Raw genomic sequence first — 17,403 nt, forward strand, 5'->3', positions numbered from 1 at the left:
GAAAAAGCTCTGAGCAGGATACACCAAAAATCTCAGCCTCAGGTCACCTGTACAAACACTTTACATTGTCACAAGCTACAATCTCCACTGAGGCTCTTTTTTCCATAGTTTTACACATTACTGAACAGTTTATCCTCCCCTGGTTCTACACCTAAGTTCTCTTAGCCAGCTTTTGCCAGGACCAGCAAGTTCCCTCCACCTGCATTTTTTGGCAGCCACAGATTCAACATACCCAGACTGAAGAGGTTACTCTGGGGCTTGATGCACTGCTGCAGTTCAAGGCTGTGCCCACATTCAGAGACAGCATACTTCAATAATTACAGCGATCATGCAACTTTTAAAGTGCACTACATAAACAACAAAACACAGACCCCCACCACCTTTGAAAGCTATAATGACTAAAATTCCCAGCTACAGAACACATAGCAAGCCTCCAGCACACCCAGCCCCATCCTATCACTTGCTGTCCACTAACAGGATGTGGTTCAAAATATATCAACACATCATTAGCACCTATTTCCAAGCAGGCACGGTTTGAATAGTGAAAGTTCAGCTACAAAGGAGTTTAGGGAGCATCTGTAGTGGCAACAACACCTGCAAGTCATCAAGAAGCTGTTGAGGCCTTCAGTGCACCCAACCAGTACAACCTGTAGCTACACAGTTGTTTATTCTGGTGCAATGACTCCAGCTCCTGATGCAATGGCTCATGAGTCAAGAGGAGTCTGACCTACACAAGAGGCTGACAGTCAAACCAGGCAACAAATTCAGACTCCAGGGTAAAGCAGTCCTTCACATTTGAAAGCCAGAATCTCTTCCAAGTAAAATCTGTGGACTACAGGTTTGGAAAATAGCACTTTGTGTGTCCTGAAGTTTGGGATTTCCACTCCAGCTCTGTGAATGAGAGGTCAAGGAGGGAAGAGGATAATATAAACACAACAAAAGGCTATAAAAGCGTATGGATTTGGAAGCCAAGACTGACCATAAAGGAAGGGACTTTTAGGAAATAAACAGCAGAGTATCTTTTAAGCATCCATTAAATCAATAATGGAAAATTCTGCATGCATGCAAGAGTGCTTCAGAGAAAAGAACAAGGGCATGGAGCCAGCACCTAAAGGAAACACAGAAAGAAACTTACTGGAACTTCTGAACAAAGACAACAGGTCTAGGCATGAATTACTTGCCTAAGCCAAATTTACGACTGCCACAGTGAATGGAAAGTTTTCAAAATCCATAGAATAGCTGAGCTTGGGAAGAGGAAGGTCTGAAGATCATGTAGTTCTACATCCCCTACTAAAAGCAGGGTCAGCTAGAGCAGGTTGCCTGGGGCTGTGGCCAGTTCAGGTTTTGACCATCTCAAGGATGAAGATCCACAATGTCTCTATGCAACCTACTCCTGGTTCAATCACCCTCAGAAAAAAAAGATTTTCCTCATGTTTAAATGGAATTTTGTATTTCAGCTTGTGCCCCTTTGCTCTCTTGTGAGTAAAGTCTGGACCCATTTTCCAAACTGCCCCCACATCAGGTGTTTGTATGCATTTGGAAGATCCCCCTGAGTCTTCTCTTCCACAGGTTGGGCAGTCCCAGCTCTTGCCTCTGCTTGTTTGATGGATGCTCCAAGGCCTGAACTACCCTGGTGCTCCCTGGGTGGACTCTCTCCATGTCTGTCTCACACTGGGGAGTCCAGAAGCAGACTGCTCCAGAGGTGTCTCAGTGGGGCTGAGCAGAGGGGCAGGACCATCTCCCTCTGCCCAACAGCTGCACCTTCAGTACAAGGGACACACCACTGGCTCATCTTCAACTTGCCTGCCAAGACTCCTGGATTAACCCGAGCTTGAGCTGCTTGGCACTGGCTAAGAAAGGGAGAAATTAATCTGTTTTTTGTCCTGCCCCTCCTCTCTGACCCAAATCTTGAGATGGATTTGATGTGTTTATTTATTAACTATCACATTCAAAGTATTCAAGATCTACATAAATAAATAACCCACGGAGGTACAGAGGACACAGTAGAACCTCAGCTAAAACACCAGACAAAGACCCTTATCTCAGGAATCAGTGCTGAATAATCAGAAAACAGCACACTTAGCAAGGCTTTTAGAACAAGCACTTCTGGAATTGTTTATAAGAAAGATGACACAGTCCATTGTTGGCAGGGATGGATGGTGAAGAGGAAGGAAAGAAATCTTCCACTTAATTTTGGCAGACTACAGAAATGACTCAATTCAAATGCACAGGCTTATTTTGAAAACTCGGCTAACAGACTGATAGAAAATAAGAGAGCCTTGAAAACCTGGGAGTATAATGCAGGGCCCATTTTATAGCTAAAGTCCCCTAAAGCACAGCAAGTTAAAATCCTGATAGAACAGTTTCACTACCTTAGATTGTATGTGTGAAACTCACAAGTGTCCACACCACGTTTAGGACCCTGGTATTAAACTGAAAGATGAAAGCAAAAGCAAGGACTTGGACTCTGACTGAGAGAAAAGGACTGAAACTTGACAGAAGTGCAGAGTTCCTGCTGTTCTTACCAAAGTCAGCTGCAACAGAGCAGAAAACAAGTGATAACAAGGGACTATGAATTTAAACTAGGGATTCATGGGATACATCAGGTTTTTCAAAGTAACTAGGCTGCTGCTAATTATCAAAAATTTACATTAAAAAAAAAAAACAAAAACAACTGGTTGAATTTTTTAAATTCCCAGAGAGTTGCAATCTTGTTTGGGAAATAACAGATGAAACTCCACAAGCCCAGAAAGGGCAAAAATCTTAAAAATGACAACAAATTAACTTCAATCTCCCCTCAAAGGAACAAGCAGATGATTTTTAGGCGCCTGACAACAAGGAGGTGGTTTACTCTTAACAAATTAATGTTGGCTGCTACTCATGGCTGAACTGCTGTTTGTTTCCTCCTTTTTCAGTGTAACAACAGCCCTGGTGAGCAGAAGAGAAACAGTAGATATCATGAAATATAATGAGAGTTTCAATGCCTTTTTCACATGACATTTCAGTAAGTAAACTCTGAAAAACATTGTCTTCAGGTCTCCAAAAACTGATGTGGGAGAACACAGCAAGGCTCCTTAAACATTGGTCCTGAACATAATGATTAGATATTTTCATTACTGCTTGGGGATGGGACAGGGAAGATGTATTAAACACACATGCAGATCCCAAATGCAAATAAGGTGCCAGTGCATAGCTGAAAGGAATCAGAATGACTTTGGCAAATAGATGGTTTGGAAAACGCTGGCAATTCAGCAAGTAAAGACACAAATTTACCTTGTTTGAGGACAACAAACTGCACAAATATGTAACAAGGAATCACTAATGGACTAATTCCTCAAAAAGGATCAGAGGCTGGATTGAGCCATAGGCTGCTGTGAATAAACCAGACATGAAATTGCAAAGAATAAAGAGAAAAGCTGTCAGCTGGATGTGAAGAAATCTCTGCTCTGCTTGGGGTTAACAAAGCACAGCTGAAGTACCACTCTGTGCTTTGAAAAATGTACATCAAGAAAAGTCTAGGGACAAAAATATAATAATAATAATAATAATAATGATAATATTTGACTAAGAGGCACAGGACTTTAATAACAAAATAGTATAAAATATGACAGCATAGCAGAAGACTGAGGGAAGTCTGGCTACATCATTGTAGGAGGCAAGGAAACCACCACCTCTTTTGTGTCTTTTCAGTATAGTAAATGTCATTTGTTTCCCTGACTACCCTGATCAGAAAACTCCACGCAGTGTCCAGTTGGTCCCTGAAAAATACTCTACCCCATTTTCCTGCCACTGAGCTGTGTTCCTTCCCTCCCACACGGAGCCCTTGCAGCCCTGTCAGCTGGCAGCCCTGCCCTGCTCTGTGGGAGCATCTCCAGGCATTCCCAGGGATGGAGCAATCCCTCCCTCCACTGGGAGGACAACATGAGGAACTGAGGAACACACACAGACAGGCATGCCTCCTACCATGCTCTCCTCCTCAGACACAATGTGCATCATAACTTTTGCAACAAACCAAAGAGAAACGGCGCCGTGCAGCCCCTGCCATGGCTGCTCACTCCATTGCCTGCAGAGAATCCAAAATCCATGTACATATATGCAGCAGGAGAGTGTATATTTGATTAAATCATAAACATGTGTCCATCTACATGTGGTGGTAGGGCAGGAACCCTTCCCACTGCAGGGCAATGCTCTCAGAGTCAGGCTGCTCAGGGATGCCCCTTCCATTCCGTGCTGATGAAGATTTTCCACTACAATCCTGGCAGGGGCTCAGACAGACTGTCTGGAAGGAGACCTGACACTGACTCACCTGACCACAGATGGGCCCACTCTTAACTTTGACCTTCTGGTTCACACAGCCTCTTTCCTTCTCTCTCTTATCTCCCCGGTAGAATCAACAGTTCAACTGAGGTTGAGTTTCAATAAAAGCTTTTTGGTTCTGCTAAGTTAGCTTGCTCCAACACCACCAGCTTTTGAAAACTCTCAGCTATCTCCAGGCCAGGTACTTTCACTTCTTTCAAACATCTCACCCTGATTTCATTGATTCCTCAAATATTTTTATTTGGAAATCTCTTGGTTCCATGTTCTGTGAAATGCATGTCTGGGAGCTGCATCACTTGCATGCATCCTCTAATCCAAGGACACAAAAGAAACAAAAAATTTTACATCCCCATTACACTAGTCAGGACCAGAGATATTATAAAGGCCATGATTCTTCCAGCTTTCTAAAGCCTTCAGCCACACATATTCAAGTTGTGGTCTCATGAAACTGAAGGTTTAGAAGAAGCTGCAATGCCTTTGCCAGCTCCTCAGTTCCTCTTTGTGCCCACCTCCTCCCTTCTCCACCCTTCCAGGCTTAACCTTTTGTTCCTTTTTTTCTTGGCTCCTGCACAAGCCTTTCCACTAAGCACCACCACCTTAGGGATGACAGAAATACGGGCTCCCATTGTTGGACTCAGTAATTGTGTCATTTGATCAGTTCTTCTTGCTCCTTGACACACTGGTAATGAAGTCACCTCAATATATTTAATCTGGGCTGGGCTTTAATCAGCACTAGTGACTAATGTACAACAATTGGAAACTGGAGAGAGAAAAGAAAAAAAAAGTACACTCCCTGTGCCACCCCTCTATTTGCAACAAAATAAAATCCCTGATCCCAGTGAACAAAGTTCCTGGATTTTTAATGACTGGATCCAATTTCTCAGGCTCCACTTTCTAAATGTCAGCCACACAGCAGCAGGCTTTAAAAAGAAACTCATAGTGCTTAAAGCTCCTACTGCTACCTTAAAACACAGCTGAGACTGGAGTGACTTAACATCCAAGAAGCCTCCACTGCCAGGCACTGCTCAGCAGCTCCAGCAGAGCAGCAGTGGGGTTTCACCACCCACAGTGTGGGTGAAATGGGTCAGCACACAGCAGGATGCACACAGGTCTGCAGCAGCAGAACATGGGCCAGCTTTGGAGCTTCCCAGTAACCCAGCACGTCCAGTTTGGTGCTGCTAAAAGAGTGCCCAGCATTGCTGCAAACAAAGGACAGCAGAGAAAGGCAGTGAATTTATGGGCAAAAGATGAGTGGAAGGGCTGATGTGGAAGAAAGGCTGAGAAAGCAATCCTGTCTTTGGCATGGCTGGTGAGAACAGCAGGTCTGGCTTTACCTCCTGCTGCCCTGCAATGTATCCCTGCAAGTGCAGGTGGCTGTGGGAGCAGGGAACAGCCAGGGTGCTGCAGAGGCACTGCTGCAGCCACGTCCCAGCTGAGGGGAGGTGCCTCTGGCTGCAGCCAGGTGCCCCAGCTTCAAAAGGAGAGGTATCACATACCCGAAACCAGGGGACATCTGCCACAGGGCTGTCTCTCCTGATAGAAAAGAGAACACTTGCAAGGGCTGAGAAAAGTAAATAAAAAGGGCTGGGGGTCAAAAAAAAAGGCAGAAAACCAAGAGGATTTTGTCTGATAGCAATGAGATGAATGCCAGGCAAAATTTTCAAGGAAAAGAATAAAAATCAAACAAAACAGAAGAAAACACAATTTCCCAAAAAGAAAAACTATTTCAGAGTAAGATTAATGCTTTAGAACATCTTAAGTTTATTTTAAAAATTCATTAAAAGCTTCAACAATAGTACTGCAGTAATTTTCTTATATCACCTTCCAGAGTTTTCCTGAACAGCTACATTTCTAGGCATATATGTGGACTTTCCTGTACACTTGAAAAGTGACCTGGTGCCCAAAGGTTTCATAGGATCAATGATACCAACACATATCATTGACCTTTTTAAAGCTTCTTTTTCTTTCTGCATTCCTCCAAATCCAGAAGTAGTTGAAACTAGTAAAGCCAAGGATGAAACTCCTCAGTTGCTGCAAAAGTCACAGCACTTTCCATCCTCTAAGTGTAATTTTGGGAAGGCTTTTGAAATCAAATTCCATGCATGCAAAACAGATTGGACTGTCAGGATCAGTTTCCTGTTTTGCTTCAGCTTCTCTTCTTATAATCAGAAGAAGAAAGGAATTTGTTTTTATAATACTGGGAATGATGATATTCTGAAGCAGAGCTCGGGTGTTTTTCTTTGGAATCGGAAAAGAAACAAGAACTATTTTAGGGAAGATTTTCCTTTCCATTTCTTGAGAGTTGTGTCATTTGGGAGGGGAGAGAGGGAAAACAGGCATAGAAGTTGGAGAGGATCAGTTTAATAACAGCAATATAAACCCATCCTCTCCCTCTCAGCTGACTCTGGCAAGCCAGCTTCTGTAAAAATCACAGGTCCTACCTTAACTGATATGGATTGGCACACCACCCAAACACAGTCTGAGCTGTGCTTATAGGCAGAGTATCTCTTGTGAGTCATTCAGAAAACATGAAGTCCTTGGCTGTGTCCAGATTAGTTTTAAGCTCCCTGAACAAACCAGGGCAGGGATCAGGCGCCTCGACAAAGACAAAAAGCAGCTGGGAACTGGAGAGAGAAACCAAAGACATTGTGCTAACTTATAAATCCAAACCTCATCACCACTGAGCAGCTTGGGTTGCCTTCTAATAAATCACATAAAGACAACATACAAAATACATCAGAAGGGAACCAAATAGATACAGAAAGGCTTTAACCTAAGGAAAGATTAAATAAGCTCAAACTTCTTAAGTAGGAAGAAAAATGACTGATGGGTGAAGTTTATCAAATCAGGAGTGAGCAATGTGGTGAAGGGAAGATTAGTACATACTGCTTTTCATAATGCAGGGATTCAGTATCAGTGAAAATAAATCCCCAAACAAACCCAACCCAAAAGGTCATTTCACAACAAAAGGTATAATCAGACTTGGGAATTCACTGCCATGGGATGTTTTGGATGGCCAAAGGATAAATGGATTAAAAAATGATTAATTGAAGGAAGAAAGGTCTATTTGCTTTTAAGCACAAGTGTGGATGTCAGGATCTGGTTCAGGAAGTCCTTCAGTCACTAACTGACAAAAGCCAACAGGGAATCCTCAGGGAAATAAAATTAGAAAAAGAACAAATACATGCTCATCAGTATATTATTCATGACTGCACTCTGTCAGAGGATGCTCCTAAATTCTTTATCAGTTTTCATATTTTGGCACACAAAGAAAGGAAACAAAAATCTGTACTTCTTCTTGTTCTGGGAGATTCCTACAGAAATTCCATCTTGGCCTGGGGGTTTGAATAATTTATTTTAGTCCTGTTCACTCCAGCTGTATCTGGGAAACTGCCACGCAAGAGATAAGAAACCAGATTTGTAGATAATGCAATTAATTTTGATGACTGTAAATCACCTGCTGGTACCCATCTAACACCACTACAGCCCAACTACTTGAAGGACACTCTGAAATTGCAAGGTGTCCAACATTGTGTAGTGCTCTTCTGGATCCAGAGGTCACTTTAACAAACTTATTTCTGTAAAATACACCAAAAGGTCCAATCCAGCTGAAAGAATAGACATCCCTATGGCAGAAATTAAGCAGAAATAATTGGTTTTCCTCCTTCCTTTAAAAACACTCAAAAAATTCTAATATCTATTAGAAAGGACCCAAGACCTGAAAAATTACCAGACAGATTTTCTTTATTGCAAGCAACCTTCAGATAGTTTATCCAGCATAAAAAAACATCTTGGTTAATGTTTGCCATTCAGCAGAGTGGTTCCTGGCACTATTAGCACAAAGCAAGGAGTCCAAAAATCTCCAGTTTTGTACCACTGCTTTTAAAAGGGACTTTTTTTGACGAATTAATTGTAATGGCTCTACTATAAACACATCCTTTGGTGAAGGTGCTTGGAATTAGTGCCCTTCACAACAAGTATACTTTGACTACAGTCTGATTATCAGGGAGTGGTTTGCATTGCAAGAGATCTTAAAGACCACACAGTTCCAATCCCCTGCCATAGGCAGGCACACCTTCTACTAGATCAGGCTGCTCAAAGCTCCATCCAGCCTTGAACACTCTCAGGGAGGGGCCACTCATAACTTCTCTGGCTGATTATGTATCTTGGTATCTCTAAAAAAAAGACAGAAGAGTTTAAAGATGTCTGTGGCACAACACATCCCTCCCCACCCATTTTACAGAGCTGCACAGAGTCTCTGAATGGACTAGAGGAACCTAAACCTGAAATTTTTAGTATGCTCCTCACATCCTCCACCCCCAGGATTTTTTCTGTGAATGCCCACTGAATAACCTGGAGGAAGACACACGTATTGTGGTTTCCCAGCTCTGCAGCAAAGTGAAATTCCCTTTGGTTAACCACCTGCTAGGCTGTATAACATGGCATTTGCTTCACAGTGAACCTTAACCAAAAGGCACACAGACACCACAGCTGTGTTGGGTTCACAAAACTCCACCACTGGAGGTTTTGACTGTTGAAAATCCAGGGATTTTGCATCTGTTTGCTCGAGAAAAGGAACTGCCTCCTGCAGTTCTCTAAACATGCCCTCTCTTCACCCCCACCAGTTTTACCCGGGCACTTCTGACCACGACACGCAGGCGCACAGAACGTTCACTTCCTTCTCCGGCTCGCTGAAATTCCCTGATTTCATCACAGCCTGCTGTGACAGCCAGGACGCCGCACAGGAAGCCAAGAAGCTCCCTTGCTAATGACAGCCTGAGGACAACCAGCTGCCTGGGAAATCACAACAAACACTCTAATTTATTCAAACAAGATTTGCAAGCAGCCGTGCACGTGCGTGCGCACAGAACACACGCACTTAGCATGAAATCGGGGGGGACAGATAGAAGAAGTGTTTACTGTCACAGCTACAAGCTTGTCCTAGAACATTGTGTTTTTAAACTTTCCATGTCACAAAAACTTGCTGAAACGGGGAGCTTTCACCCCATCCAGCTTAACTTTTATTTGACCATGGATTTTCAAACCATCCCAGGAATGAACGTGCAGCACTAGAATCCCATCGGTCACTTCAATACCACAATGCCTCCATGTTACTTAAATTGACATATAATATATCTCTAATAAATAGGTTAAAAGCTCCCTCTAGAAATTATAACAATCACCTGAAGTGATGTATTTCAGTACTGACCCGGAGAAACCACCAATAACACCAGGAATTGAAATACTGAAATTGGGGCTGAGGAGACCTAAGGGTTGGGGTGGGTTTTCTTGTTTTGTTGTTTGGGGGGTCCCACTTAAACAACTTTAAACATATCTGCACAGCGAGTCAGGAGAGCAGGAGGCAGTCTTGAGGTGTTCACCTTTAAAAAGCAAATTATCAGCACAGGAACCTCATGCAGAAATACCATCTGCTTGTATTACAACTTTGCTATCTACTGATGAGCAGCTCTGCTCGTATCTGCTCAGAGAAACCAGGAACGAAATCTCAGCAGCACTACTGGGAACACAGAGGGCCATATACAGCTCTTCATTCCTGGAAGATAAAGTGCACCTATGGAAGTGTTCCAAAGAGCATCTCTAAACACACCAAGGCAACATAACATTGCAGGGGCAGTTTCGTTCATCCAGAGAGTTAACCAGCCTCCTCTGGTTATACAGGAACAGGAAAGGATTTCCCACATTTCCTGCAAAGGAACGTCACTCAAATCTGTTCCCAAGGCAGGAGTCCTGGTGTTCAAAATAAAATCCCTGTGTGTTAAAGGCTGTTACAAAACCATCAACATTCGTGCAACACCAACGGGCTGGCGTCACTCTATAACCAAGAGGACTCACAAGCAATGTGGAAATTCCATCCTTAGGTCATTGACTGCGACATCCTCTGGCAGTTTTCATCACTGGTACCTCACGTCAGAAAAAGAAAAATATTTCATCCCAGAGTGGCCTCTCTTATATCTTATTACTTGAACTCTTACACGTAGTTTTTTTCTGGTTCAGTGTGCAGCCAGAGGGCCAAGGGGTTCTTTTTCTTTTTAAGCAGATCGTAAAATTCTCCTGGGTTTTTCCCCCAGTCTCCCCATCCACAAACAGAATTATGTACCTGCAGTCAGAGCTGCCATGTGCCAGACATTGTCTTACAGTCATGTCTGCCCCATCACACAGCCATGTGGGTTTTGTCACCTCTCCTGAACAGATTTCTGGTGCTGCTTGTCCACTTTTTGTGACCAGGGACTGCTTGTGGAAAAATGCAGGACAACACACAGCAGAAGTACAAACCATAAATGGGCTTCAGATCATCTCTCTGAGATTATATTCAGACCATCTTTCTGAGCCCCAGAGACAGAGGCTTTAGAGATGTAGGGCAGTGCTGAAGCATGAACAAATGACAGACCATGGCTGCTACATTCACTACATCAAATCACACTTCTCCTACCAAATTTCTTCTTTCTCCTGCCTTGGAATTCTTATACTTTCACACAGTTTCCTTTTTCACTCTGGCATGAGCCGCTAGTCCAAAACAGAAATGTACATGGTAACAACTTTTAACTCTGCAAAAAGTCAAGGGGAAGGATTAGGGAGAAAAAAATAGAATGAATGAGTGAATGAGAAAAAAAATAGAATGAATGAGAAAAATACAAAGAATGTGTTTTCTCTCCTTACATGCATCACAACTCTTAAGCTTCTACGCTCCTTGAGTGTTAAATTCAATTGTTTTGGTCCTTTTCCTTACCAGCAGAAGAGAAAATGAGACTGGAGCTTATGGAAGACACTGATAACTGTGGTGGACACCCCAGAGCAAACATGACACAGACATGAGCTCCCACCTGCTGCCATGGAGACACAAGAGAGAGGGGAGGTTGCAGTCACTGTGTGTAGAGAACACTGATCTCCAAATGTGTCCCAGCCCTGAAACAGCGAGGGCTGAAAGGTGTCCTCCAGGTCAGCAAGGCTTGTGCACGTGCTCACAGCTTATCACTGCTCATCACTGCCCTGGGAAGGCAAACCTGACCACCTCTCCACCTGAGAGTCTGCCTGTGACAAGCACCAGCAGGAAAGGCAGCTCTGCAACACCCACACAGCTTCTTTCCCGTCTCCTGGAATGAGAGGTGAAAAGTTATGCTTCCAAGAAGGTATAGAGAAACAACAGAATAGACACTAGAGAAGAGGAAATAAACCCCTTCATGGAAACATAATTTATTCAGCATACAGGAAAAAATGCAGTGTCATAGTGATCAGGCCATAAGAGATTACAGAAAAGGTATTATTTATGTTAGCAAATAAATACTAATTAAAAGCGGGTAGAAAAAGTGATTTGTTATGCAGGCAACATTTGTTATAAAGCAGAATTTGGCCTTCCACTAACTCTCTACAGATCTTGAGAATAAAGGAGAGAACATCATTAGTTCAGAAAATGAACTGTGAATGTTGCATAAATCAGAGGAAAGTTGGAAAACTCAGATAAAGTTGAAAATTCTGAGAAAACCAAATTAATCAAATGTGACAGCACAGGAAGAAAGACTTTCAACGGATAAGCTGAAGTGTCATGCAAAGCCAGTTTCTTAAAACCTCATTGTTTTATAATAAAAAATTATCTTACTGTTCCATGAGGATGTTGTCATTTCTGTGCAAATATTCCTGAATGCAAGAGAGGGGGGGAAAAAAAACCAAAGATGCTTGTTAACTTCTGGACAAGTCAGGGTAGACATGTTTTACATAACTCCTACTTCCAGTTCTGACTTGCTCCTAACTTACTATGGTACCTCTTTTGGGTTTTGCTCAAATGGTTCCTTATACCATGAAAAGGAACTCAGAAGTGGTTATCATCCTTTAGTAGCCTGAAGAGTGAATACAACACAATTTGGTTTTTCTACAAGTTGTGTAACAGGGAAAAGATAAAATTTTGTGAATCCTGGTCCTATGGAGAGTTACAATTAACATCAATGATGCATGTCTTTTTGTTAAAAAATAGTATTTGAAATAGTTTGATCAAATATGAAAATCAACATTACTGAGAAGGATATCTTCAGTGATCTTTTGTTTGTGCTCAGTACATTACTAGCCAATATAGCAGCATTACCTAAAATCAGAAGCAGCATGCTAAAAGGATGCCTGACAGGTAGCACTACCTTTCAGCTGAAAAAACCCCATCCACCCATAAAGGCTTGTGGAGGACAAAGATGAATAGAGAACATAACTATGGATACCTGGCACACTCCCAAAGCAGGGCACCACTAGTGTAAGTGGAAGGAATCCCCAGTTCTGCACTGATGTTAGATGAGCTGACATCCTAGTAAAAATAAAGAGCCACCAGGCAGGGGAAAGAAAAAGATGATGACAGTAGACAACAAATGGCAAGTTCAAAAAGGTTCCAGACAGCAGATGAATTTTTTTTTCACTCTAACCAAACCCCAGCATGACTGACACATGACCTCTTCAGCACACACACAACCTGAACAAGAACTCCTGCCCTTTTGGAGTGTACTCTGATGAAGGTAGAAGCAATACTACTTCTCACCCCAGAAAAAAACACCTACCTCAACACTCTAAGAGGAATTGATATGAGCCTAAAGAGCACTGGCCTGTTTTGAGGCAGAGACAGTGGAACATCTTGGGATTTCCTACCCAGTGTGTGCATTCCCACTGCAAAGCACTGAAATTCTTCGGGCTGTCAAATTGTGCCACCTATGTGATCTACGAGATGGTTTTGGGGAGGGGGTGTGTGATAATTCTGCTGCTGTGGTTTGGTTAAAGATGGTTTCCTGTGAGGCTGAGTCTTCAGCATACAAGTTTCAAAAGAGAGGACAAGAAAAAGAAAACCAAAAAAACCCAAAAACTGACGAGCAAGCAAGACGCAAGCTTGGACTCTCCAGGAAACCACAAAATAACCCCTCTGAAGACTGCATGAGGTGCTATTTCTGTACCTTTATCATCTTCTAAGGAGACAAGAATGGAGGAGGAACAGCTAGAGAGGAGAGCTGAGCCTGAAACCTGAGCTGAACACATGCTGAGCAAACATAGGCACAAAGGAAAGAACAACTGGGGAATGCCAAACCCTACTGAAGCCAATGGGAACTCCAGCAGCAGCTTCATGGAGCTGGGGCCACATATAAGGATGAAAATCCTTCTAGACAGGAACAAAGACAGACACTGGCTGTCAGCTTCAGAGCCATGCATGGGAATGCCCCTGTTGAGATGAGCAAGCAGTGCATGAAGGGTGTGCTGGAATTACCAAGGTGGTTTGAGCAGGGTTAGGCCAACACAACCAGACTGTGGTTGAGGGATGCTGTTATTTTAAGCAGGTCTTGTGTACAGCAAGGAAGATAAGTTGAGTGTGGAAATTATTAGTGGGATATCATTTGTGCATTAGCTATACGAGCCATCACCACAAGGGTTTGGAAACCAAATGGTCAAGAGCAGAGATTGGCTTCAGCCCTGGATGTAGCAGAGATGTTCTGTATCTGCTCCAGCTCAAAAACAGCCACTGAGAGACACATACCTTGAAAATGTAACATGGGAGTATGGTTCATCTGCTTCATTTGGTTTTAACACTTAAAACCAGGCAACATTCCAAAAAAAAACATCTAGAAGATGGGAAAAACAGCTAGAAGAGGGAAAGCATTTATATGAGACTAATGGCTCTTAAATGACAGTGACCTGACCTTTGCCTCTGGTATGCCTCACAGTTCAAATTCATTATCTAGCAGTGAAAAAACACAGAATACTGCATTCATTAGGCTAAACTCCAGTGTTAAATGATAACTGAATTTCTGGAAATCACAGGCACCTAACAATCTTCAAATTATGTTTGTTCTACTAAGCATTGGAGCAGATTCCAACCTTAAAAAATGGGAGATATCAGTTTAAAGACCATCTGACCAAGGCAAAACAGTGCCTTGCTGGAAATTATGAGAAAGCTTTTCCTCCATAATTTTGAAAATGTTAAATAAGAAAAGCTCACCTAAAATAATGACGTCAAAATATTAAGTCAGAAAGTCCTCTGTAGCAGGTGACAGATATATGCTGTAAGAAATGAAGCATAGAGCATTTTTTTAGCAGAACTAACACATTTCTAAAACATCTGTTTTGAACATTATAGTCTTTCAGTTAAGTGACTGCAAATCCAAATAGATTAATGTTTTGCATTTTAATTGTATGAAGTTTTGTTTTAAACTTATATTCATAACTGTATTAATGGTAGCAAGGTAACCTCTGCTTTTTAGAAAATCTTTTGTTCCAAGTGAAACAATAAAACTACGGGAGGGGAGAAGGAAAAGTACCTTTTCTTCTCATAACAGGAAAACCCTCCTTAGGAAAATGATTAGCCCATATTAACACAGACACCACCAACGTGATACATGAGCAACCTCTGTGTTTCACTGTTGCTACAAAATTATTTAGTCTGTGTTCAAATAGACTCTCAAATAGACAAAGTCTCTGGTTGGAACACAAAGAGGAAAACACTGATAAGACAGAGATGCTCCATGCTCTGATGCTGACTGACTACCACTTTCAGCCAGTCATTTAACTCTATCTACTCTCCCATTGACCTTACAAATGTCATGCATACCCTCAGCATCAATGTGTATATGAAAAATGCAATCTAAGAACAAAACAATCTTATCACACCACTTCTTTTTTGGTGCTTGTTTAGTAGCATGAACTATGCTGAAAGGTTATTAGAGTTCCAAGTACAAGCACTTTCCAAGTTAAGAAATGACTCTTCAGCAAAGCATCAGTTCAGCTCTTTCACACCCATGCTATGGCTGTATTTTTACAGCCATGAGATTCTTGCTTCACTGGAAGTCTAAGTGGACTTAGCTGGGAGCAGGACTGCTGCAGTGAAGGAGACACTGGTACACCAGACATTCTCCACATGGAGGCATGCCACAGAGAAATAAAAAATCCTAGGAAAAATCCTTCCTCTTTGCTGGTTCATCCTGTCTTTCATCTCCTGATATACAACAGAAGCTCTGTATTTGCTTCATTTGAGGAAGAACTGAACCAAGGATGAAGCACAGGTACATTGTGCCTGCAGCAGAGAAGCCATCTGGGTTTGGGCTGCCTTTTTATTCCTTTGGCCTCTCACTGTGGCTCAGGTCTCCTTCCATGGCACTGGTATATTCTCTGGCAGCTGTGCTTCCTTGGCCCCTGATGAGGGGTCACAAGAGACAGAAGAAAGCAGCAGCACACTGAGGACAAGGCTCTACCTTTGTGCTCCTCTGCAGGGACTGATGTTCCCCATGGGATCAGAGACAGACAAGAAATGCACCCCAAGCGCCAGGCAGGAGTGGAGGCACAAGCTATGAGATATACAGCTAATGCTCCAGGGGATCAGAGAATGCAGTGTAGCTCAGTGGGTGAAGCTGGCTTGGCAGTGCAGGGGATAAAGCTTAACTTAGCAGTGGGTGTGGAAGGGTATGTGGGCACAAGAATACATGGAGCCAAATCTTGCTTTATTAGACGAGGTATTTTAAAGTTACTTTGGACTGAATACTCTTACCACAATACTGTTACCACTAATGTACACTGTAACTTCTCAGGTAATGTTTTAAGGAGTCAGAAGTTTAAAAAAATAGATGAAAAATATTACTCAAAGAAGAGGAAAGGAAACAATGGTTTGCATGTAAAGCCTCAGTGCCCATATAGGACATGGGACAAACAGATAAGGACAGAGCATTCTTTACACCAGAGATCAGAAAATGACCCAAAAACACTGCTTTAGAAATCTTTAGCAACAGAAACAGAAAAACCCGTAATTATTATTTCATCAGAACATACATGCCCTTAGATAAGTGGTAAACTGAGGAAATTACAGTAAGATGTTCTTGTCCTGTCAAATCCTGTGAAAAGCTCTAGTCCTTGTTGAAAAGGATTCCCTAATAACAGGCTCTTTCTTCATGTGTGCCTAGTGACAGGCTGCATGCAATAATATGACACAGCAAGGCACTCCTTCTCAAGCCTTTATAGCTGCCACCAGCCTCTGATCCCTTTTATTGCAATGTTTTCACCACCATCAAGCCTTGCAAGACACAGTCTGTTGGATACAGGCAGGTAGAGTAAAGGAGAGAATAAAGCTGAGCAATCTGCACACAGCACAGCTCTAAGAAAGAGTCTCTCAAACTATGTACAGTAAAATCCCCTCAAAGAGAAGTTACTGAGACACCTCAGCCAATGAGCACATCACAACTTCCACAGCTTTGGAGAAGTGCTCAGGGGAAGTGCACACTGAGCTCCAAGCAATTGTTCTAGGATAGTTCCTCTTCAGACAGTCACTTTTGGAGCTATCACAGCCTGGGTGGAATTCACCTGAAGAACCCTGGACATGAAAAAAAATTACTTCTAATCATCAATAGCTGCACACATCTCAGTAGAGATGAGGATGTGGGAGGAGGGAACTGCAATCTTCCAGCTTCTGAGAAGAGAAGGAGGAAGTACAGGGCCAATGCCAGCTGATTCTGCTCCCTTACATTGGAGAGAGGAAGAAAGAGCTTCCTTCGATTCTTCTTCATTGGGGACTAAATCTCAAATCCACTGTGGGACATTCATAGTCCACTGTATGGAAAAATTATGAAGAAAAGCAAACTCTGCTTTAAGAAGGCTGAATAGAAGTTATTACAGAGACAGAATGTGTTTGTGCAAGTGCATTAAGTAGGTGAAAGAATGTATTAAAGTAAATCATCTGGAATTCAGAATATTTGAAAACAATCATAGAGAGTGACCAACCTCTAAGAGGCAGACCAGCATCATTCTTCAGGTACACAAACCTATGTCACAGAAGTTGAGTATGAAAGAGCTGGTTTAGAAATACCTGTATCTCCTACTGTGTGCTTCACTGACTCGTCCCAGAAAGGGGTTATGAAAGGTTTTTCCCTCAGGATTCACAGTACCCAGGAATTACATTCCTGACATTTCCTACACAAGTAGAGCAGCTTCTTTGCTTCACAAGAAGATTAACATTGTGACACCAGAACTTGTTCCACAGAAAAGGAAAATTAAGGAACAAATAGTAGCCAGTAGCCTACTCTCTTCCCGAACTCCCCATCCTCCAGGTGTGGGCTATCTCTGAAG

The sequence above is a fragment of the Passer domesticus genome, chromosome 4 (genome assembly GCF_036417665.1).
Source record: "Passer domesticus isolate bPasDom1 chromosome 4, bPasDom1.hap1, whole genome shotgun sequence".
NCBI classification, from domain to species: Eukaryota; Metazoa; Chordata; class Aves; order Passeriformes; family Passeridae; genus Passer; species Passer domesticus.